The sequence below is a fragment of the Schistocerca americana genome, chromosome 5 (genome assembly GCF_021461395.2).
Source record: "Schistocerca americana isolate TAMUIC-IGC-003095 chromosome 5, iqSchAmer2.1, whole genome shotgun sequence".
NCBI classification, from domain to species: Eukaryota; Metazoa; Arthropoda; class Insecta; order Orthoptera; family Acrididae; genus Schistocerca; species Schistocerca americana.
In genome coordinates, this window is record NC_060123.1 from 125,088,655 (window position 1) to 125,111,291 (window position 22,637).

Consider the following 22,637-nt stretch of genomic DNA (forward strand, 5'->3'; position numbering starts at 1 on the left):
TCGGATTTGGCACACAGCTGCTGCTGGGGGTGTCCACATTGCCGTTTTCCAAATCTCTTGAATGTTTCGCCCTTACGATCGACGACGAGCGTCGGCCCACCAAAAGTTTGCGGTTTGCACAATCCTGACCTAGTGCACAGCTTGTGGGATAGCGTGGCTCGACTGCGAAATGCGCCTTTCGGCTCCTCTCTCTGGCTACAGTGCGCTGTTGTCCACAGTGGCACTGGCGTTGCCCATGGCGCATCATGTAAGGCGACTGCACGTCGCTCGGCCAACAGCGGCCTACTGCAGACCGACACTTAAGACACACCAAATACAAATCGACATCGAGAGACAGGCCCTGTCATATGGCACTCGCGACGTATATGCTGAAATTGAATGTAAAGAATACGTCTTTTGTAGCGGGCGTCCCTCTACTGCAGTGTCACACATGACGAATAAAAAGGAAAACAGCAGAACGTCTGTGTAGGGCCATGTTTTTACCTACAGTGTCACTTGGCTGAATATGTATAAGGCTCTGTGGCATCACTCAAACGCAGCCAAATTGTCACACTAGCTGTGTATCTCTAACAAAGTTGACGTATGTCCTCACCTCGGTGCCGGTTAAAACGATTTCGCCCCCGGGTGGGCTCGAACCACCAACCTTTCGGTTAACAGCCGAACGCGCTAGCCGATTGCGCCACTTTTTTTTTTTTTTTTTTTTTTTTTTGCTTTTTAACTTTTTTTTTTCCGGCTTCTGCTGTGGAAACGAAACAAAATAGCCTTCTGAGTTAGCAGAGTATAATTGATGGTTATATGAAGCTGGAAAATTGTAATTTTTTCTTTTTCCTGGTTTTTAGAAAAACAAGCGTCCATTCGCTTAAAGAAATGATTTGTGTTTATCTCAGCCGCATGTCAACCAATGCCCAGTCGCTCAAATACTATTTTTAGCATATTGCCGTAGTTCTTCTTGTGATCTTTATATTTCAGGGCTCTATAAAAAGCAAACTTCAAGTTCACGTAAAATTCAATGGAATTGTCAGATCCTAGGTGATTAATTACGTAGTTCACATAGTGTCCCATTAACCAGTGGACGGAGTTGTTTTTTGCTGCGGGAAAATAGCGAGTCTGAGGCCTGAGGAATGTCACAGGGGGAAAATTTTCTACCGAAGACCTCGTAAGAAATGCAAGTTGTTCTCTAATCCAATTGCAGATTTGTAGATTCCCACCGCACGTTAATCTGTGCACTAACGTATCTATCAGTTTGCATTTAAGACATAGATTCGTTTCGCCAATGCCGATTGCATGTAGCCTTTCATTAGTGCTGATGGTCCCATTCACTGTTTTATACCATGTTGATTTGACGTCGGATGGAAGACCACGCATATGAATATTTTCCCATATGGCGTCCCAATCAAAATGTGGGTATTTGCTTTCTAATTTGTTTCTCCCCTCCATTTTCCTTCGATGACACAGAATATCGCGGGCCGTGATCCGTCGTGAGTTGATTATGGCATTGCCAAGATAGCTGAGTTCCACGAAATATACTCGAACGTGCTGGAGCCGGTTATTGATTTTTTGCACATTCACCGGTGGCTGTAGACTTGCAGGCCTGACAACTTCAAATAATTTAGTTGTGATGCTGTCAGCGTGGTCGCTAAGGATAGTGGCGGTCCTTTTTATAAAAAGTGCAGACGCCTTATTTCTAATGTCAACTAAACCTAAACCTCCTTTCCTGGGATCTAAGGTCGCTGTTGTTGCAGCTACTCGGAATATTTCACCTCTCCACAGATAACTGGCAATGGTAGACATTATCTGTTTTCCAATCATTTTTGGTAACGGGAAGATCTGCGCTGTAAAGTAACCTTTGGAGAGGAGGCAGTTGTTAATGAAAAGTACCCTCTGAAACTGGTTCATATTACGGGAAAGGTTTTCTCTTGTTATTCCAAGAATTTGTCCTGACGTATTTCTCCAATTGATAGCTGCCATTTTCAATGGACAAGGCGTCAGCGTTATTCCCAGCGCTTTGCACTGGGTGACTTTTGTCGCCCAGGCTAATGTGGTGTGTTGAAAACCCCGTAGGTTTAAAAGTTTGCTTTTGTTTGCGTTGAGACTCGCTCCGGAGACGCTACAGTACTTCTTAATTAGTATGTCCAATTTCGAAATGTCTTCGGCAGTACGCACTACGACTCCGACATCATCGGCATAGGCGTTTATAACAGTTCGGTGAGCAGATAATGTGAGGCCCGTCAGGGTGACATGAACACTGCGGAGAAAAGGCTCTAAAGACAGCACGAAGAGGAGCATTGAGAGGGGGCTGCCTTGAGGCACGCCACGCCTGATCTGGATCTGCTTTGTCCTCTGGCTGTTGACTGAGATACAAGCGCTGATTCCTGTTGCAATATTTCTAATCACACTTAGGACGCGCTCATTAAAACCTATTTTCTGCAGTGTGGCATTAAGGAATCTATGATCCACACGATCAAAAGCTTTCTGGAAGTCAATAAACATGATAGCACATTTGATATTGGTCACAGCAGTGATTGCAATTACATCTCTATATTCAGCTATGCTTTTAAAAATACTCCTATTAGGAACACATGACTGGTATGGGCTTACTATCTTTGTAGCGAGCTGTGAGAGTCTGTTGTTTATAATTCTGCCGATGATTTTATAATCAGAGTTTAACAGAGAGATAGGACGAAAGTTATTAAGGTTTGTTTTTGCAGTGGTTTTTGGAATGAGTACTATTGTACTCTCTTTAAAGACAGAAGGTATCTGTTTTCCCTGAAGTACCTCGTTTGTGATTCGGGTAAACATGTCACCAATCAAAGGCCAGTATCGTATATAAAATTCAACAGGCAAACCATCCGGTCCCGGTGATTTCTTCAAAGGAGACTTGCAGATGGTTCTGTAGATTTCTTCGTTAGGACACTCGACGAGAAGGTTTTCGTTTTCCTCGTCCGACACCTGAGGAGCTATGGAACGAAGGTAATCATCGAAGGACTCTTCACATACAGGACTGACTGAGTATAGGTCTTCGTAATACTTGTGCACTGCATTGACGATGTCTCTCTGAGTCGTGAGTGTCTCGCCATTTTCAGACTGAAGTCCATCGATGAAGGTGCGTCTCCTATTTCTTTCGTGCCTCAGTAGATGGTACAAGGAAGCATGTTCATCCTCCACGACTGTTTTAGCCTTTGATTTTATTTTCAGACCCTCCATCTGCTGTCTTTTAATGCTGAGCAATTTGGCCTTGGTTCGCTTGATATCTACCAGACGGATGTTGGAAGTGTCTGCCTGCTCGTATAGATTTCGCAGCATGGTGTAATAAAATTCTATGGAATTTTTCAAGTCTTTCGATCGTTGTGCACCATAATGGATGAGAACTTTTCGCAGTTTAGGCTTTGCCCTGTTGCACCACCAGTCTAGTACTGAGACATGCCTGTTTACGGAGCGGAGGCACATCGCCCACGCTTCTGTCAAACTTTCCTCAAGTCCGTCTTCCTGCATCAGTGACATGTTAAGGTGCCATTGACTTCTGAAACGACGAGTAGGTTGCGCAGTAAGGCTGACGGTAGCAAGCACGGCACTATGATCAGAAAAGTAGACAGGAGTCGTCTCCGCTTTAATGAAAGAGCTGACTAGACTTTGCGATATGTAGAGTCCGTCAATTCTACTTCGAGATTGAGGACCGATATATGTGAAAGCCACAAATGTGGGATACGTTATTTCCCAAGCATCTTTAAGCTGTAAAACAGTGACAAAACGCTTCAATTCATTGCAGTTATTAAAATTTGGAACCTGGTCTTTTTTATTGATCACACAATTAAAATCACCGCCGATTATAAGATCCGTTGGGTTTTTCCGCAATAAATAAATGATCTCGTCTTTAAAGAACTGTGCTCTTGCCATTCTATTGGATGTGCCGGAAGGGGCATACAGATTGATAAGAGTAAAACCAAAGACTTTTATACCTATCGCTCTGCCGGATTCCAATCTTTCAATATCTGTGACAGGGATCCCCTCCCTGACTAAAATTGCTGTCCCTATGTGAGTGTCAAGCGAGACATTTGAAATAGACAAATATCCTGGCACTGTAAGGTTAGTGAGAACAACTTCTTGTAGGAAAACAATGTCCGTCCCTGACTCATATAGGTACTCTTTGAGCGCCGCAATTTTAGTCGTCGATGTAATCCTGTTAATATTGATAGTTGCAAAAGTATACGCCTGGGACATTTAGTTTACATAAAAATGTACATAAAGGAATAAAAAAAAAAAAAATTTGTAAAATAATGAGAAAAACAGGGAGCTGTGTCGCTTCTAGAAGGGATAAAATAGTCCACGTTAACAAGCACCTGCAAGAATAATCTACAGAAAAATACCTATGAGTATGGAAAATACATGAACCACTGCGTTTGGTTCCTCCGAAAAATGACTAAGACAATAGGACAATCAGAACATAAAGCGGTTCAACGATATTTTTTCCCCCTTTTTTTTTTTTTTTTGTTGAAATGTGATCCTCAGTTTGGTGGAGTATTCCTAAGTTCTCGGGTTTTAGTTTTGCAGAGGGGCTTTCCATCACTAATGGTACTTGAAGGTACATCCTTAGGTTTTTCCGTAATAATTTCATACAGGACATTCTTGGCCGTTGCGTCATCTTTTCCAGGTTGTTGTTTGCTTTGGTTACGGGAAGCTTTGAGATTAGGTTGCGGTTTGAGTCTACGTCTTTGGACATCGTGGTTCAACGCACCGTCCTTCGCGTTGTCTATCTTCACCACCGTTGAGACCGAAGCTGCCTCAACAGTGTCCTGTTCATGACGTCCACTTCCTTGTCCTTCCGGCACTAACTCCAGGGCACTGACTGAATCGGTTGGTTGGGGGTCGGTGAGTTCGTGAATGCGGTTCTGCTCCGTCACCTCATGGGGTTCGGAGTGCGGCACGTCCGTCGCCGCGACAACCGTTACTGCTTCGCCTCCGTGGTCGGTTGGTACCTGTGCGGCAGCCGACAGCGGTTGGGTTGTCTTAGCCGCTGTCGTCATTTCCATACATGTACTGTCTGTTTCCTCTAACACATCTGCGTCACACTGCTTCTGTTTGCGGGTGGAGGGGGAGTGTCGGGAGGACTCGCCGTCCGAGCCGTCATCAGTCACCTCCAACGGTCGTTTCTTATTCTGAAGATCGCATTCGGGAACAGAAGGGTGACTTGTTATTACTTGCAGAGGTGGGAACTCTGTGTTAGTTACCGCGGGCATTGTAGAAGTACCTGCACCACTGTCATTAGCAGACGGAGGGGAGTTGCTGCTTGGTAAGACGTCGCTAAGGGTCAATTTTTGACGCTGCGTTAGATTATTCCGGAGGACAAAAACACGGCGTGGACAATCTTGTCTGAAATGACCTGTCTCGTTACAAATATTACACGTACGCTCCTGTCCAGAATAAACAACATGTGCTTTATGACCTGCAACAGATATATGGGACGGAATATTGGCTTTCACCTCCATTTCGACGGACCTAATGCCATTATAACACTGTATCTTGTACAGCTTCGACCATCTTTCGTTATAGATAGATTTAACTTCCCCATATTTAGATAGAGCGTCTTTGATCAACTGATTGTCAACTTCGATAGGAACGTTCAAAATCCTCACATTGGTGTACATGATATCAGCTTTTCGTACAGAAACATTACTTGTTGAACCATCTCGATGAACAAATTCAACAGAATTACCCCATTTTGCAATTAACTTATCGACAGTCACGGAGTTCAGAAATTTAACATAAACACAGTATTTTTCAGCATCTAACTGCGTGGTGTGAACAGAGTCAGAATTGATACAGATTACCTCGGTGAGCCAGTCATGGATCTCCAGTGCAGTGGGTTGGACCGGCCGGGTTTCCTTCTCGAACGAGAAGACTAACGTATTCTTCCTGACGGTGTCAGACATGATCTTCTGTGCCGACGAAATTCCGGTACAAACCGAAATCGCGACGAAGAACGAAACGGAGAATGGACAATAACACTTCACAAACACTTATCAGGACCACCAAATGCAATAACACTACGAAAATGCACAGACAGCTGTACGTAAACACAAAACACCGGCGATTGCGCTAGCGTGTGCGGAGCAAGCAACAAGCACGTCCGACCGCGGCGACGGCTAAAGCCAGAATGCCACGGAGGCCTTGACTTTGGCTACCTTGTGCTCTGTATATCAACGCAATTCGTATACCTTCTGCAGGAATCTCGCAGAATGGTAGCATTTGCTTACGCCTCTTCACATGGATAACGTGCATGCACACTGTAGCGAGGCTCGTAAACGAATGACATCGCCAAGCATGACATTATACTACAAAATGCATACAAACCAATGTTCTGCCTATGCATTCAGAAAACCTCTGAGGCCAGTAGAATACTTGTCATAGGTTGTAGAACATCCCTTTCATTCAGTGTACTGCCATGTGTTAGATGCTGCTCGAGATAGTTCCGCTCCTTGCAGGAAGGTTTAAAAAATGAATGCCTTCTGTGAGGTTCGAACTCACGACCCCTGGTTTACGAGACCAGTACTCTACCACTGAGCTAAGAAGGCGGCAGCTTAGCGTTTGTGAGCTATCCGCAAATTGTTACTTCATCATACTGAATCTTGCAGCCCTCGACCAGATATCGGATTTGGCACACAGCTGCTGCTGGGGGTGTCCACCTAGCCGTTTTCCAAATCTCTTGAATGTTTCGCCCTTACGATCGACGACGAGCGTCGGCCCACCAAAAGTTTGCGGTCTGCACAATCCTGACCTAGTGCACAGCTTGTGGGATAGCGTGGCTCGACTGCGAAATGCGCCTTTCGGCTCCTCTCTCTGGCTACAGTGCGCTGTTGTCCACAGTGGCACTGGCGTTGCCCATGGCGCATCATGTAAGGCGACTGCACGTCGCTCGGCCAACAGCGGCCTACTGCAGACCGACACTTAAGACACACCAAATACAAATCGACATCGAGAGACAGGCCCTGTCATATGGTACTCGCGACGTATATGCTGAAATTGAATGTAAAGAATACGTCTTTTGTAGCGGGCGTCCCTCTACTGCAGTGTCACACATGACGAATAAAAAGGAAAACAGCAGAACGTCTGTGTAGGGCCATGTTTTTACCTACAGTGTCACTTGGCTGAATATGTATAAGGCTCTGTGGCATCACTCAAACGCAGCCAAATTGTCACACTAGCTGTGTATCTCTAACAAAGTTGACGTATGTCCTCACCTCGGTGCCGGTTAAAACGATTTCGCCCCCGGGTGGGCTCGAACCACCAACCTTTCGGTTAACAGCCGAACGCGCTAGCCGATTGCGCCACGGAGGCCTTGACTTTGGCTACCTTGTGCTCTGTATATCAACGCAATTCGTATACCTTCTGCAGGAATCTCGCAGAATGGTAGCATTTGCTTACGCCTCTTCACATGGATAACGTGCATGCACACTGTAGCGAGGCTCGTAAACGAATGACATCGCCAAGCATGACATTATACTACAAAATGCATACAAACCAATGTTCTGCCTATGCATTCAGAAAACCTCTGAGGCCAGTAGAATACTTGTCATAGGTTGTAGAACATCCCTTTCATTCAGTGTACTGCCATGTGTTAGATGCTGCTCGAGATAGTTCCGCTCCTTGCAGGAAGGTTTAAAAAATGAATGCCTTCTGTGAGGTTCGAACTCACGACCCCTGGTTTACGAGACCAGTACTCTACCACTGAGCTAAGAAGGCGGCAGCTTAGCGTTTGTGAGCTATCCGCAAATTGTTACTTCATCATACTGAATCTTGCAGCCCTCGACCAGATATCGTATTTGGCACACAGCTGCTGCTGGGGGTGTCCACATTGCCGTTTTCCAAATCTCTTGAATGTTTCGCCCTTACGATCGACGACGAGCGTCGGCCCACCAAAAGTTTGCGGTCTGCACAATCCTGACCTAGTGCACAGCTTGTGGGATAGCGTGGCTCGACTGCGAAATGCGCCTTTCGGCTCCTCTCTCTGGCTACAGTGCGCTGTTGTCCACAGTGGCACTGGCGTTGCCCATGGGGCTTCATGTAAGGCGACTGCACGTCGCTCGGCCAACAGCGACCTACTGCAGACCGACACTTAAGACACACCAAATACAAATCGACATCGAGAGACAGGCCCTGTCATATGGCACTCGCGACGTATATGCTGAAATTGAATGTAAAGAATACGTCTTTTGTAGCGGGCGTCCCTCTACTGCAGTGTCACACATGACGAATAAAAAGGAAAACAGCAGAACGTCTGTGTAGGGCCATGTTTTTACCTACAGTGTCACTTGGCTGAATATGTATAAGGCTCTGTGGCATCACTCAAACGCAGCCAAATTGTCACACTAGCTGTGTATCTCTAACAAAGTTGACGTATGTCCTCACCTCGGTGCCGGTTAAAACGATTTCGCCCCCGGGTGTGCTCGAACCACCAACCTTTCGGTTAACAGCCGAACGCGCTAGCCGATTGCGCCACGGAGGCCTTGACTTTGGCTACCTTGTGCTCTGTATATCAACGCAATTCGTATACCTTCTGCAGGAATATCGCAGAATGGCAGCATTTGCTTACGCCTCTTCACATGGATAACGTGCATGCACACTGTAGCGAGGCTCGTAAACGAATGACATCGCCAAGCATGACATTATACTACAAAATGCATACAAACCAATGTTCTGCCTATGCATTCAGAAAACCTCTGAGGCCAGTAGAATACTTGTCATAGGTTGTAGAACATCCCTTTCATTCAGTGTACTGCCATGTGTTAGATGCTGCTCGAGATAGTTCCGCTCCTTGCAGGAAGGTTTAAAAAATGAATGCCTCCTGTGAGGTTCGAACTCACGACCCCTGGTTTACGAGACCAGTACTCTACCACTGACCTAAGAAGGCGGCAGCTCAGCGTTTGTGAGCTATCCCCAAATTGTTACTTCATCATACTGAATCTTGCAGCCCTCGACCAGATATCGGATTTGGCACACAGCTGCTGCTGGGGGTGTCCACATTGCCGTTTTCCAAATCTCTTGAATGTTTCGCCCTTACGATCGACGACGAGCGTCGGCCCACCAAAAGTTTGCGGTCTGCACAATCCTGACCTAGTGCACAGCTTGTGGGATAGCGTGGCTCGACTGCGAAATGCGCCTTTCGGCTCCTCTCTCTGGCTACAGTGCGCTGTTGTCCACAGTGGCACTGGCGTTGCCCATGGGGCTTCATGTAAGGCGACTGCACGTCGCTCGGCCAACAGCGGCCTACTGCAGACCGACACTTAAGACACACCAAATACAAATCGACATCGAGAGACAGGCCCTGTCATATGGCACTCGCGACGTATATGCTGAAATTGAATGTAAAGAATACGTCTTTTGTAGCGGGCGTCCCTCTACTGCAGTGTCACACATGACGAATAAAAAGGAAAACAGCAGAACGTCTGTGTATGGCCATGTTTTTACCTACAGTGTCACTGCACGTCGCTCGGCCAACAGCGGCCTACTGCAGACCGACACTTAAGACACACCAAATACAAATCGACATCGAGAGACAGGCCCTGTCATATGGCACTCGCGACGTATATGCTGAAATTGAATGTAAAGAATACGTCTTTTGTAGCGGGCGTCCCTCTACTGCAGTGTCACACATGACGAATAAAAAGGAAAACAGCAGAACGTCTGTGTATGGCCATGTTTTTACCTACAGTGTCACTTGGCTGAATATGTATAAGGCTCTGTGGCATCACTCAAACGCAGCCAAATTGTCACACTAGCTGTGTATCTCTAACAAAATTGACGTATGTCCTCACCTCGGTGCCGGTTAAAACGATTTCGCCCCCGGGTGGGCTCGAACCACCAACCTTTCGGTTAACAGCCGAACGCGCTAGCCGATTGCGCCACGGAGGCCTTGACTTTGGCTACCTTGTGCTCTGTATATCAACGCAATTCGTATACCTTCTGCAGGAATCTCGCAGAATGGTAGCATTTGCTTACGCCTCTTCACATGGATAACGTGCATGCACACTGTAGCGAGGCTCGTAAACGAATGACATCGCCAAGCATGACATTATACTACAAAATGCATACAAACCAATAATCTGCCTATGCATTCAGAAAACCTCTGAGGCCAGTAGAATACTTGTCATAGGTTGTAGAACATCCCTTTCATTCAGTGTACTGCCATGTGTTAGATGCTGCTCGAGATAGTTCCGCTCCTTGCAGGAAGGTTTAAAAAATGAATGCCTTCTGTGAGGTTCGAACTCACGACCCCTGGTTTACGAGACCAGTACTCTACCACTGAGCTAAGAAGGCGGCAGCTTAGCGTTTGTGAGCTATCCCCAAATTGTTACTTCATCATACTGAATCTTGCAGCCCTCGACCAGATATCGGATTTGGCACACAGCTGCTGCTGGGGGTGTCAACATTGCCGTTTTCCAAATCTCTTGAATGTTTCGCCCTTACGATCGACGACGAGCGTCGGCCCACCAGAAGTTTGCGGTTTGCACAATCCTGACCTAGTGCACAGCTTGAGGGATAGCGTGGCTCGACTGCGAAATGCGCCTTTCGGCTCCTCTCTCTGGCTACAGTGCGCTGTTGTCCACAGTGGCACTGGCGTTGCCCATGGGGCTTCATGTAAGGCGACTGCACGTCGCTCGGCCAACAGCGGCCTACTGCAGACCGACACTTAAGACACACCAAATACAAATCGACATCGAGAGACAGGCCCTGTCATATGGCACTCGCGACGTATATGCTGAAATTGAATGTAAAGAATACGTCTTTTGTAGCGGGCGTCCCTCTACTGCAGTGTCACACATGACGAATAAAAAGGAAAACAGCAGAACGTCTGTGTATGGCCATGTTTTTACCTACAGTGTCACTTGGCTGAATATGTATAAGGCTCTGTGGCATCACTCAAACGCAGCCAAATTGTCACACTAGCTGTGTATCTCTAACAAAGTTGACGTATGTCCTCACCTCGGTGCCGGTTAAAACGATTTCGCCCCCGGGTGGGCTCGAACCACCAACCTTTCGGTTAACAGCCGAACGCGCTAGCCGATTGCGCCACGGAGGCCTTGACTTTGGCTACCTTGTGCTCTGTATATCAACGCAATTCGTATACCTTCTGCAGGAATCTCGCAGAATGGTAGCATTTGCTTACGCCTCTTCACATGGATAACGTGCATGCACACTGTAGCGAGGCTCGTAAACGAATGACATCGCCAAGCATGGCATTATACTACAAAATGCATACAAACCAATGTTCTGCCTATGCATTCAGAAAACCTCTGAGGCCAGTACAATACTTGTCATAGGTTGTAGAACATCCCTTTCATTCAGTGTACTGCCATGTGTTAGATGCTGCTCGAGATAGTTCCGCTCCTTGCAGGAAGGTTTAAAAAATGAATGCCTTCTGTGAGGTTCGAACTCACGACCCCTGTTTACGAGACCAGTACTCTACCACTGAGCTAAGAAGGCGGCAGCTTAGCGTTTGTGAGCTATCCCCAAATTGTTACTTCATCATACTGAATCTTGCAGCCCTCGACCAGATATCGGATTTGGCACACAGCTGCTGCTGGGGGTGTCCACATTGCCGTTTTCCAAATCTCTTGAATGTTTCGCCCTTACGCTCGACGACGAGCGTCGGCCCACCAAAAGTTTGCGGTTTGCACAATCCTGACCTAGTGCACAGCTTGTGGGATAGCGTGGCTCGACTGCGAAATGCGCCTTTCGGCTCCTCTCTCTGGCTACAGTGCGCTGTTGTCCACAGTGGCACTGGCGTTGCCCATGGGGCTTCATGTAAGGCGACTGCACGTCGCTCGGCCAACAGCGGCCTACTGCAGACCGACACTTAAGACACACCAAATACAAATCGACATCGAGAGACAGGCCCTGTCATATGGCACTCGCGACGTATATGCTGAAATTGAATGTAAAGAATACGTCTTTTGTAGCGGGCGTCCCTCTACTGCAGTGTCACACATGACGAATAAAAAGGAAAACAGCAGAACGTCTGTGTATGGCCATGTTTTTACCTACAGTGTGACTGCACGTCGCTCGGCCAACAGCGGCCTACTGCAGACCGACACTTAAGACACACCAAATACAAATCGACATCGAGAGACAGGCCCTGTCATATGGCACTCGCGACGTATATGCTGAAATTGAATGTAAAGAATACGTCTTTTGTAGCGGGCGTCCCTCTACTGCAGTGTCACACATGACGAATAAAAAGGAAAACAGCAGAACGTCTGTGTATGGCCATGTTTTTACCTACAGTGTCACTGCACGTCGCTCGGCCAACAGCTTCCTACTGCAGACCGACACTTAAGACACACCAAATACAAATCGACATCGAGAGACAGGCCCTGTCATATGGCACTCGCGACGTATATGCTGAAATTGAATGTAAAGAATACGTCTTTTGTAGCGGGCGTCCCTCTACTGCAGTGTCACACATGACGAATAAAAAGGAAAACAGCAGAACGTCTGTGTATGGCCATGTTTTTACCTACAGTGTCACTTGGCTGAATATGTATAAGGCTCTGTGGCATCACTCAAACGCAGCCAAATTGTCACACTAGCTGTGTATCTCTAACAAAGTTGAAGTATGTCCTCACCTCGGTGCCGGTTAAAACGATTTCGCCCCCGGGTGGGCTCGAACCACCAACCTTTCGGTTAACAGCCGAACGCGCTAGCCGATTGCGCCACGGAGGCCTTGACTTTGGCTACCTTGTGCTCTGTATATCAACGCAATTCGTATACCTTCTGCAGGAATCTCGCAGAATGGTAGCATTTGCTTACGCCTCTTCACATGGATAACGTGCATGCGCACTGTAGCGAGGCTCGTAAACGAATGACATCGCCAAGCATGACATTATACTACAAAATGCATACAAACCAATGTTCTGCCTATGCATTCAGAAAACCTCTGAGGCCAGTAGAATACTTGTCATAGGTTGTAGAACATCCCTTTCATTCAGTGTACTGCCATGTGTTAGATGCTGCTCGAGATAGTTCCGCTTCTTGCAGGAAGGTTTAAAAAATGAATGCCTTCTGTGAGGTTCGAACTCACGACCCCTGGTTTACGAGACCAGTACTCTACCACTGAGCTAAGAAGGCGGCAGCTTAGCGTTTGTGAGCTATCCCCAAATTGTTACTTCATCATACTGAATCTTGCAGCCCTCGACCAGATATCGGATTTGGCACACAGCTGCTGCTGGGGGTGTCAACATTGCCGTTTTCCAAATCTCTTGAATGTTTCGCCCTTACGATCGACGACGAGCGTCGGCCCACCAGAAGTTTGCGGTTTGCACAATCCTGACCTAGTGCACAGCTTGTGGGATAGCGTGGCTCGACTGCGAAATGCGCCTTTCGGCTCCTCTCTCTGGCTACAGTGCGCTGTTGTCCACAGTGGCACTGGCGTTGCCCATGGGGCTTCATGTAAGGCGACTGCACGTCGCTCGGCCAACAGCGGCCTACTGCAGACCGACACTTAAGACACACCAAATACAAATCGACATCGAGAGACAGGCCCTGTCATATGGCACTCGCGACGTATATGCTGAAATTGAATGTAAAGAATACGTCTTTTGTAGCGGGCGTCCCTCTACTGCAGTGTCACACATGACGAATAAAAAGGAAAACAGCAGAACGTCTGTGTATGGCCATGTTTTTACCTACAGTGTCACTTGGCTGAATATGTATAAGGCTCTGTGGCATCACTCAAACGCAGCCAAATTGTCACACTAGCTGTGTATCTCTAACAAAGTTGACGTATGTCCTCACCTCGGTGCCGGTTAAAACGATTTCGCCCCCGGGTGGGCTCGAACCACCAACCTTTCGGTTAACAGCCGAACGCGCTAGCCGATTGCGCCACGGAGGCCTTGACTTTGGCTACCTTGTGCTCTGTATATCAACGCAATTCGTATACCTTCTGCAGGAATCTCGCAGAATGGTAGCATTTGCTTACGCCTCTTCACATGGATAACGTGCATGCACACTGTAGCGAGGCTCGTAAACGAATGACATCGCCAAGCATGACATTATACTACAAAATGCATACAAACCAATAATCTGCCTATGCATTCAGAAAACCTCTGAGGCCAGTAGAATACTTGTCATAGGTTGTAGAACATCCCTTTCATTCAGTGTACTGCCATGTGTTAGATGCTGCTCGAGATAGTTCCGCTCCTTGCAGGAAGGTTTAAAAAATGAATGCCTTCTGTGAGGTTCGAACTCACGACCCCTGGTTTACGAGACCAGTACTCTACCACTGAGCTAAGAAGGCGGCAGCTTAGCGTTTGTGAGCTATCCCCAAATTGTTACTTCATCATACTGAATCTTGCAGCCCTCGACCAGATATCGGATTTGGCACACAGCTGCTGCTGGGGGTGTCAACATTGCCGTTTTCCAAATCTCTTGAATGTTTCGCCCTTACGATCGACGACGAGCGTCGGCCCACCAGAAGTTTGCGGTTTGCACAATCCTGACCTAGTGCACAGCTTGTGGGATAGCGTGGCTCGACTGCGAAATGCGCCTTTCGGCTCCTCTCTCTGGCTACAGTGCGCTGTTGTCCACAGTGGCACTGGCGTTGCCCATGGGGCTTCATGTAAGGCGACTGCACGTCGCTCGGCCAACAGCGGCCTACTGCAGACCGACACTTAAGACACACCAAATACAAATCGACATCGAGAGACAGGCCCTGTCATATGGCACTCGCGACGTATATGCTGAAATTGAATGTAAAGAATACGTCTTTTGTAGCGGGCGTCCCTCTACTGCAGTGTCACACATGACGAATAAAAAGGAAAACAGCAGAACGTCTGTGTATGGCCATGTTTTTACCTACAGTGTCACTTGGCTGAATATGTATAAGGCTCTGTGGCATCACTCAAACGCAGCCAAATTGTCACACTAGCTGTGTATCTCTAACAAAGTTGACGTATGTCCTCACCTCGGTGCCGGTTAAAACGATTTCGCCCCGGGTGGGCTCGAACCACCAACCTTTCGGTTAACAGCCGAACGCGCTAGCCGATTGCGCCACGGAGGCCTTGACTTTGGCTACCTTGTGCTCTGTATATCAACGCAATTCGTATACCTTCTGCAGGAATCTCGCAGAATGGTAGCATTTGCTTACGCCTCTTCACATGGATAACGTGCATGCACACTGTAGCGAGGCTCGTAAACGAATGACATCGCCAAGCATGACATTATACTACAAAATGCATACAAACCAATGTTCTGCCTATGCATTCAGAAAACCTCTGAGGCCAGTAGAATACTTGTCATAGGTTGTAGAACATCCCTTTCATTCAGTGTACTGCCATGTGTTACATGCTGCTCGAGATAGTTCCGCTCCTTGCAGGAAGGTTTAAAAATGAATGCCTTCTGTGAGGTTCGAACTCACGACCCCTGGTTTACGAGACCAGTACTCTACCACTGAGCTAAGAAGGCGGCAGCTTAGCGTTTGTGAGCTATCCCCAAATTGTTACTTCATCATACTGAATCTTGCAGCCCTCGACCAGATATCGGATTTGGCACACAGCTGCTGCTGGGGGTGTCCACATTGCCGTTTTCCAAATCTCTTGAATGTTTCGCCCTTACGATCGACGACGAGCGTCGGCCCACCAAAAGTTTGCGGTCTGCACAATCCTGACCTAGTGCACAGCTTGTGGGATAGCGTGGCTCGACTGCGAAATGCGCCTTTCGGCTCCTCTCTCTGGCTACAGTGCGCTGTTGTCCACAGTGGCACTGGCGTTGCCCATGGGGCTTCATGTAAGGCGACTGCACGTCGCTCGGCCAACAGCGGCCTACTGCAGACCGACACTTAAGACACACCAAATACAAATCGACATCGAGAGACAGGCCCTGTCATATGGCACTCGCGACGTATATGCTGAAATTGAATGTAAAGAATACGTCTTTTGTAGCGGGCGTCCCTCTACTGCAGTGTCACACATGACGAATAAAAAGGAAAACAGCAGAACGTCTGTGTATGGCCATGTTTTTACCTACAGTGTCACTTGGCTGAATATGTATAAGGCTCTGTGGCATCACTCAAACGCAGCGAAATTGTCACACTAGCTGTGTATCTCTAACAAAGTTGACGTATGTCCTCACCTCGGTGCCGGTTAAAACGATTTCGCCCCCGCGTGGGCTCGAACCACCAACCTTTCGGTTAACAGCCGAACGCGCTAGCCGATTGCGCCACGGAGGCCTTGACTTTGGCTACCTTGTGCTCTGTATATCAAAGCAATTCGTATACCTTCTGCAGGAATCTCGCAGAATGGTAGCATTTGCTTACGCCTCTTCACATGGATAACGTGCATGCACACTGTAGCGAGGCTCGTAAACGAATGACATCGCCAAGCATGACATTATACTACAAAATGCATACAAACCAATGTTCTGCCTATGCATTCAGAAAACCTCTGAGGCCAGTAGAATACTTGTCATAGGTTGTAGAACATCCCTTTCATTCAGTGTACTGCCATGTGTTAGATGCTGCTCGAGATAGTTCCGCTCCTTGCAGGAAGGTTTAAAAAATGAATGCCTTCTGTGAGGTTCGAACTCACGACCCCTGGTTTACGAGACCAGTACTCTACCACTGACCTAAGAAGGCGGCAGCTTAGCGTTTGTGAGCTATCCCCAAATTGTTACTTCATCATACTGAATCTTGCAGCCCTCGACCAGATATCGGATTTGGCACACAGCTGCTGCTGGGGGTGTCCACATTGCCGTTTTCCAAATCTCTTGAATGTTTCGCCCTTACGATCGACGACGAGCGTCGGCCCACCAAAAGTTTGCTTTCTGCACAATCCTGACCTAGTGCACAGCTTGTGGGATAGCGTGGCTCGACTGCGAAATGCGCCTTTCGGCTCCTCTCTCTGGCTACAGTGCGCTGTTGTCCACAGTGGCACTGGCGTTGCCCATGGGGCTTCATGTAAGGCGACTGCACGTCGCTCGGCCAACAGCGGCCTACTGCAGACCGACACTTAAGACACACCAAATACAAATCGACATCGAGAGACAGGCCCTGTCATATGGCACTCGCGACGTATATGCTGAAATTGAATGTAAAGAATACGTCTTTTGTAGCGGGCGTCCCTCTACTGCAGTGTCACACATGACGAATAAAAAGGAAAACAGCAGAACGTCTGTGTAGGGCCATGTTTTTACCTACAGTGTCACTTGGCTGAATATGTATAAGGCTCTGTGGCATCACTCAAACGCAGCCAAATTGTCACTCTAGCTGTGTATCTCTGACAAAGTTGACGTATGTCCTCACCTAGGTGCCGGTTAAAACGATTTCGCCCCCGGGTGGGCTCGAACCACCAACCTTTCGGTTAACAGCCGAACGCGCTAGCCGATTGCGCCACGGAGGCCTTGACTTTGGCTACCTTGTGCTCTGTATATCAACGCAATTCGTATACCTTCTGCAGGAATCTCGCAGAATGGTAGCATTTGCTTACGCCTCTTCACATGGATAACGTGCATGCACACTGTAGCGAGGCTCGTAAACGAATGACATCGCCAAGCATGACATTATACTACAAAATGCATACAAACCAATGTTCTGCCTATGCATTCAGAAAACCTCTGAGGCCAGTAGAATACTTGTCATAGGTTGTAGAACATCCCTTTCATTCAGTGTACTGCCATGTGTTAGATGCTGCTCGAGATAGTTCCGCTCCTTGCAGGAAGGTTTAAAAAATGAATGCCTTCTGTGAGGTTCGAACTCACGACCCCTGGTTTACGAGACCAGTACTCTACCACTGACCTAAGAAGGCGGCAGCTTAGCGTTTGTGAGCTATCCCCAAATTGTTACTTCATCATACTGAATCTTGCAGCCCTCGACCAGATATCGGATTTGGCACACAGCTGCTGCTGGGGGTGTCCACATTGCCGTTTTCCAAATCTCTTGAATGTTTCGCCCTTACGATCGACGACGAGCGTCGGCCCACCAAAAGTTTGCGGTCTGCACAATCCTGACCTAGTGCACAGCTTGTGGGATAGCGTGGCTCGACTGCGAAATGCGCCTTTCGGCTCCTCTCTCTGGCTACAGTGCGCTGTTGTCCACAGTGGCACTGGCGTTGCCCATGGGGCTTCATGTAAGGCGACTGCACGTCGCTCGGCCAACAGCGGCCTACTGCAGACCGACACTTAAGACACACCAAATACAAATCGACATCGAGAGACAGGCCCTGTCATATGGCACTCGCGACGTATATGCTGAAATTGAATGTAAAGAATACGTCTTTTGTAGCGGGCGTCCCTCTACTGCAGTGTCACACATGACGAATAAAAAGGAAAACAGCAGAACGTCTGTGTAGGGCCATGTTTTTACCTACAGTGTCACTTGGCTGAATATGTATAAGGCTCTGTGGCATCACTCAAACGCAGCCAAATTGTCACTCTAGCTGTGTATCTCTGACAAAGTTGACGTATGTCCTCACCTAGGTGCCGGTTAAAACGATTTCGCCCCCGGGTGGGCTCGAACCACCAACCTTTCGGTTAACAGCCGAACGCGCTAGCCGATTGCGCCACGGAGGCCTTGACTTTGGCTACCTTGTGCTCTGTATATCAACGCAATTCGTATACCTTCTGCAGGAATCTCGCAGAATGGTAGCATTTGCTTACGCCTCTTCACATGGATAACGTGCATGCACACTGTAGCGAGGCTCGTAAACGAATGACATCGCCAAGCATGACATTATACTACAAAATGCATACAAACCAATGTTCTGCCTATGCATTCAGAAAACCTCTGAGGCCAGTAGAATACTTGTCATAGGTTGTAGAACATCCCTTTCATTCAGTGTACTGCCATGTGTTAGATGCTGCTCGAGATAGTTCCGCTCCTTGCAGGAAGGTTTAAAAATGAATGCCTTCTGTGAGGTTCGAACTCACGACCCCTGGTTTACGAGACCAGTACTCTACCACTGAGCTAAGAAGGCGGCAGCTTAGCGTTTGTGAGCTATCCCCAAATTGTTACTTCATCATACTGAATCTTGCAGCCCTCGACCAGATATCGGATTTGGCACACAGCTGCTGCTGGGGGTGTCCACATTGCCGTTTTCCAAATCTCTTGAATGTTTCGCCCTTACGATCGACGACGAGCGTCGGCCCACCAAAAGTTTGCGGTTTGCACAATCCTGACCTAGTGCACAGCTTGTGGGATAGCGTGGCTCGACTGCGAAATGCGCCTTTCGGCTCCTCTCTCTGGCTACAGTGCGCTGTTGTCCACAGTGGCACTGGCGTTGCCCATGGGGCTTCATGTAAGGCGACTGCACGTCGCTCGGCCAACAGCGGCCTACTGCAGACCGACACTTAAGACACACCAAATACAAATCGACATCGAGAGACAGGCCCTGTCATATGGCACTCGCGACGTATATGCTGAAATTGAATGTAAAGAATACGTCTTTTGTAGCGGGCGTCCCTCTACTGCAGTGTCACACATGACGAATAAAAAGGAAAACAGCAGAACGTCTGTGTATGGCCATGTTTTTACCTACAGTGTCACTTGGCTGAATATGTATAAGGCTCTGTGGCATCACTCAAACGCAGCCAAATTGTCACACTAGCTGTGTATCTCTAACAAAGTTGACGTATGTCCTCACCTAGGTGCCGGCTAAAACGATTTCGCCCCCGGGTGGGCTCGAACCACCAACCTTTCGGTTAACAGCCGAACGCGCTAGCCGATTGCGCCACGGAGGCTTTGACTTTGGCTACCTTGTGCTCTGTATATCAACGCAATTCGTATACCTTCTGCAGGAATCTCGCAGAATGGTAGCATTTGCTTACGCCTCTTCACATGGATAACGTGCATGCACACTGTAGCGAGGCTCGTAAACGAATGACATCTCCAAGCATGACATTATACTACAAAATGCATACAAACCAATGTTCTGCCTATGCATTCAGAAAACCTCTGAGGCCAGTAGAATACTTGTCATAGGTTGTAGAACATCCCTTTCATTCAGTGTACTGCCATGTGTTAGATGCTGCTCGAGATAGTTCCGCTCCTTGCAGGAAGGTTTAAAAAATGAATGCCTTCTGTGAGGTTCGAAATCACGACCCCTGGTTTACGAGACCAGTACTCTACCACTGAGCTAAGAAGGCGGCAGCTTAGCGTTTGTGAGCTATCCCCAAATTGTTACTTCATCATACTGAATCTTGCAGCCCTCGACCAGATATCGGATTTGGCACACAGCTGCTGCTGGGGGTGTCCACATTGCCGTTTTCCAAATCTCTTGAATGTTTCGCCCTTACGATCGACGACGAGCGTCGGCCCACCAAAAGTTTGCGGTCTGCACAATCCTGACCTAGTGCACAGCTTGTGGGATAGCGTGGCTCGACTGCGAAATGCGCCTTTCCGCTCCTCTCTCTGGCTACAGTGCGCTGTTGTCCACAGTGGCACTGGCGTTGCCCATGGGGCTTCATGTAAGGCGACTGCACGTCGCTCGGCCAACAGCGGCCTACTGCAGACCGACACTTAAGACACACCAAATACAAATCGACATCGAGAGACAGGCCCTGTCATATGGCACTCGCGACGTATATGCTGAAATTGAATGTAAAGAATACGTCTTTTGTAGCGGGCGTCCCTCTACTGCAGTGTCACACATGACGAATAAAAAGGAAAACAGCAGAACGTCTGTGTAAAGCCATGTTATTACCTACAGTGTCACTTGGCTGAATATGTATAAGAATCTGTGGCATCACTCAAACGCAGCCAAATTGTCACACTAGCTGTGTATCTCTAACAAAGTTGACGTATGTCCTCACCTCGGTGCCGGTTAAAACGATTTCGCCCCCGGGTGGGCTCGAACCACCAACCTTTCGGTTAACAGCCGAACGCGCTAGCCGATTGCGCCACGGAGGCCTTGACTTTGGCTACCTTGTGCTCTGTATATCAACGCAATTCGTATACCTTCTGCAGGAATCTCGCAGAATGGTAGCATTTGCTTACGCCTCTTCACATGGATAACGTGCATGCACACTGTAGCGAGGCTCGTAAACGAATGACATCGCCAAGCATGACATTATACTACAAAATGCATACAAACCAATGTTCTGCCTATGCATTCAGAAAACCTCTGAGGCCAGTAGAATACTTGTCATAGGTTGTAGAACATCCCTTTCATTCAGTGTACTGCCATGTGTTAGATGCTGCTCGAGATAGTTCCGCTCCTTGCAGGAAGGTTTAAAAAATGAATGCCTTCTGTGAGGTTCGAACTCACGACCCCTGGTTTACGAGACCAGTACTCTACCACTGAGCTAAGAAGGCGGCAGCTTAGCGTTTGTGAGCTATCCCCAAATTGTTACTTCATCATACTGAATCTTGCAGCCCTCGACCAGATATCGGATTTGGCACACAGCTGCTGCTGGGGGTGTCCACATTGCCGTTTTCCAAATCTCTTGAATGTTTCGCCCTTACGATCGACGACGAGCGTCGGCCCACCAAAAGTTTGCGGTCTGCACAATCCTGACCTAGTGCACAGCTTGTGGGATAGCGTGGCTCGACTGCGAAATGCGCCTTTCCGCTCCTCTCTCTGGCTACAGTGCGCTGTTGTCCACAGTGGCACTGGCGTTGCCCATGGGGCTTCATGTAAGGCGACTGCACGTCGCTCGGCCAACAGCGGCCTACTGCAGACCGACACTTAAGACACACCAAATACAAATCGACATCGAGAGACAGGCCCTGTCATATGGCACTCGCGACGTATATGCTGAAATTGAATGTAAAGAATACGTCTTTTGTAGCGGGCGTCCCTCTACTGCAGTGTCACACATGACGAATAAAAAGGAAAACAGCAGAACGTCTGTGTATGGCCATGTTTTTACCTACAGTGTGACTGCACGTCGCTCGGCCAACAGCGGCCTACTGCAGACCGACACTTAAGACACACCAAATACAAATCGACATCGAGAGACAGGCCCTGTCATATGGCACTCGCGACGTATATGCTGAAATTGAATGTAAAGAATACGTCTTTTGTAGCGGGCGTCCCTCTACTGCAGTGTCACACATGACGAATAAAAAGGAAAACAGCAGAACGTCTGTGTATGGCCATGTTTTTACCTACAGTGTCACTGCACGTCGCTCGGCCAACAGCGGCCTACTGCAGACCGACACTTAAGACACACCAAATACAAATCGACATCGAGAGACAGGCCCTGTCATATGGCACTCGCGACGTATATGCTGAAATTGAATGTAAAGAATACGTCTTTTGTAGCGGGCGTCCCTCTACTGCAGTGTCACACATGACGAATAAAAAGGAAAACAGCAGAACGTCTGTGTATGGCCATGTTTTTACCTACAGTGTCACTTGGCTGAATATGTATAAGGCTCTGTGGCATCACTCAAACGCAGCCAAATTGTCACACTAGCTGTGTATCTCTAACAAAGTTGAAGTATGTCCTCACCTCGGTGCCGGTTAAAACGATTTCGCCCCCGGGTGGGCTCGAACCACCAACCTTTCGGTTAACAGCCGAACGCGCTAGCCGATTGCGCCACGGAGGCCTTGACTTTGGCTACCTTGTGCTCTGTATATCAACGCAATTCGTATACCTTCTGCAGGAATCTCGCAGAATGGTAGCATTTGCTTACGCCTCTTCACATGGAT

General features: G+C 47.9%; 26 non-coding genes across 26 annotated transcripts; all 26 read right to left on the reverse strand.

The window, feature by feature from the left end:
- Positions 1–6,497: 6,497 nt before the first annotated feature.
- Trnat-cgu lies at positions 6,498–6,569 on the reverse strand. The gene has a single exon. It is a non-coding gene; the product is annotated as a tRNA-Thr (tRNA).
- Positions 6,570–7,258: 689 nt separating this feature from the next.
- Trnan-guu lies at positions 7,259–7,332 on the reverse strand. The gene has a single exon. It is a non-coding gene; the product is annotated as a tRNA-Asn (tRNA).
- A 333-nt stretch (positions 7,333–7,665) lies between these two features.
- On the reverse strand, positions 7,666–7,737 carry Trnat-cgu. Its single transcript has one exon. It is a non-coding gene; the product is annotated as a tRNA-Thr (tRNA).
- Positions 7,738–8,426: 689 nt separating this feature from the next.
- On the reverse strand, positions 8,427–8,500 carry Trnan-guu. Its single transcript has one exon. It is a non-coding gene; the product is annotated as a tRNA-Asn (tRNA).
- Positions 8,501–8,833: 333 nt separating this feature from the next.
- Positions 8,834–8,905, reverse strand: Trnat-cgu. The gene has a single exon. It is a non-coding gene; the product is annotated as a tRNA-Thr (tRNA).
- Positions 8,906–9,832: 927 nt separating this feature from the next.
- Trnan-guu lies at positions 9,833–9,906 on the reverse strand. Its single transcript has one exon. It is a non-coding gene; the product is annotated as a tRNA-Asn (tRNA).
- A 333-nt stretch (positions 9,907–10,239) lies between these two features.
- Trnat-cgu lies at positions 10,240–10,311 on the reverse strand. The gene has a single exon. It is a non-coding gene; the product is annotated as a tRNA-Thr (tRNA).
- Positions 10,312–11,000: 689 nt separating this feature from the next.
- Trnan-guu lies at positions 11,001–11,074 on the reverse strand. The gene has a single exon. It is a non-coding gene; the product is annotated as a tRNA-Asn (tRNA).
- A 333-nt stretch (positions 11,075–11,407) lies between these two features.
- Trnat-cgu lies at positions 11,408–11,478 on the reverse strand. Its single transcript has one exon. It is a non-coding gene; the product is annotated as a tRNA-Thr (tRNA).
- A 1,165-nt stretch (positions 11,479–12,643) lies between these two features.
- Positions 12,644–12,717, reverse strand: Trnan-guu. Its single transcript has one exon. It is a non-coding gene; the product is annotated as a tRNA-Asn (tRNA).
- Positions 12,718–13,050: 333 nt separating this feature from the next.
- Trnat-cgu lies at positions 13,051–13,122 on the reverse strand. Its single transcript has one exon. It is a non-coding gene; the product is annotated as a tRNA-Thr (tRNA).
- Positions 13,123–13,811: 689 nt separating this feature from the next.
- On the reverse strand, positions 13,812–13,885 carry Trnan-guu. Its single transcript has one exon. It is a non-coding gene; the product is annotated as a tRNA-Asn (tRNA).
- A 333-nt stretch (positions 13,886–14,218) lies between these two features.
- Positions 14,219–14,290, reverse strand: Trnat-cgu. The gene has a single exon. It is a non-coding gene; the product is annotated as a tRNA-Thr (tRNA).
- A 688-nt stretch (positions 14,291–14,978) lies between these two features.
- On the reverse strand, positions 14,979–15,053 carry Trnan-guu. The gene has a single exon. It is a non-coding gene; the product is annotated as a tRNA-Asn (tRNA).
- A 331-nt stretch (positions 15,054–15,384) lies between these two features.
- On the reverse strand, positions 15,385–15,456 carry Trnat-cgu. Its single transcript has one exon. It is a non-coding gene; the product is annotated as a tRNA-Thr (tRNA).
- Positions 15,457–16,145: 689 nt separating this feature from the next.
- On the reverse strand, positions 16,146–16,219 carry Trnan-guu. The gene has a single exon. It is a non-coding gene; the product is annotated as a tRNA-Asn (tRNA).
- A 333-nt stretch (positions 16,220–16,552) lies between these two features.
- Positions 16,553–16,624, reverse strand: Trnat-cgu. The gene has a single exon. It is a non-coding gene; the product is annotated as a tRNA-Thr (tRNA).
- A 689-nt stretch (positions 16,625–17,313) lies between these two features.
- Positions 17,314–17,387, reverse strand: Trnan-guu. Its single transcript has one exon. It is a non-coding gene; the product is annotated as a tRNA-Asn (tRNA).
- A 333-nt stretch (positions 17,388–17,720) lies between these two features.
- Positions 17,721–17,792, reverse strand: Trnat-cgu. Its single transcript has one exon. It is a non-coding gene; the product is annotated as a tRNA-Thr (tRNA).
- Positions 17,793–18,481: 689 nt separating this feature from the next.
- Trnan-guu lies at positions 18,482–18,555 on the reverse strand. The gene has a single exon. It is a non-coding gene; the product is annotated as a tRNA-Asn (tRNA).
- A 332-nt stretch (positions 18,556–18,887) lies between these two features.
- On the reverse strand, positions 18,888–18,959 carry Trnat-cgu. The gene has a single exon. It is a non-coding gene; the product is annotated as a tRNA-Thr (tRNA).
- A 689-nt stretch (positions 18,960–19,648) lies between these two features.
- On the reverse strand, positions 19,649–19,722 carry Trnan-guu. The gene has a single exon. It is a non-coding gene; the product is annotated as a tRNA-Asn (tRNA).
- Positions 19,723–20,055: 333 nt separating this feature from the next.
- Trnat-cgu lies at positions 20,056–20,127 on the reverse strand. Its single transcript has one exon. It is a non-coding gene; the product is annotated as a tRNA-Thr (tRNA).
- Positions 20,128–20,816: 689 nt separating this feature from the next.
- Positions 20,817–20,890, reverse strand: Trnan-guu. Its single transcript has one exon. It is a non-coding gene; the product is annotated as a tRNA-Asn (tRNA).
- Positions 20,891–21,223: 333 nt separating this feature from the next.
- On the reverse strand, positions 21,224–21,295 carry Trnat-cgu. Its single transcript has one exon. It is a non-coding gene; the product is annotated as a tRNA-Thr (tRNA).
- A 1,165-nt stretch (positions 21,296–22,460) lies between these two features.
- Trnan-guu lies at positions 22,461–22,534 on the reverse strand. The gene has a single exon. It is a non-coding gene; the product is annotated as a tRNA-Asn (tRNA).
- Positions 22,535–22,637: the final 103 nt, after the last annotated feature.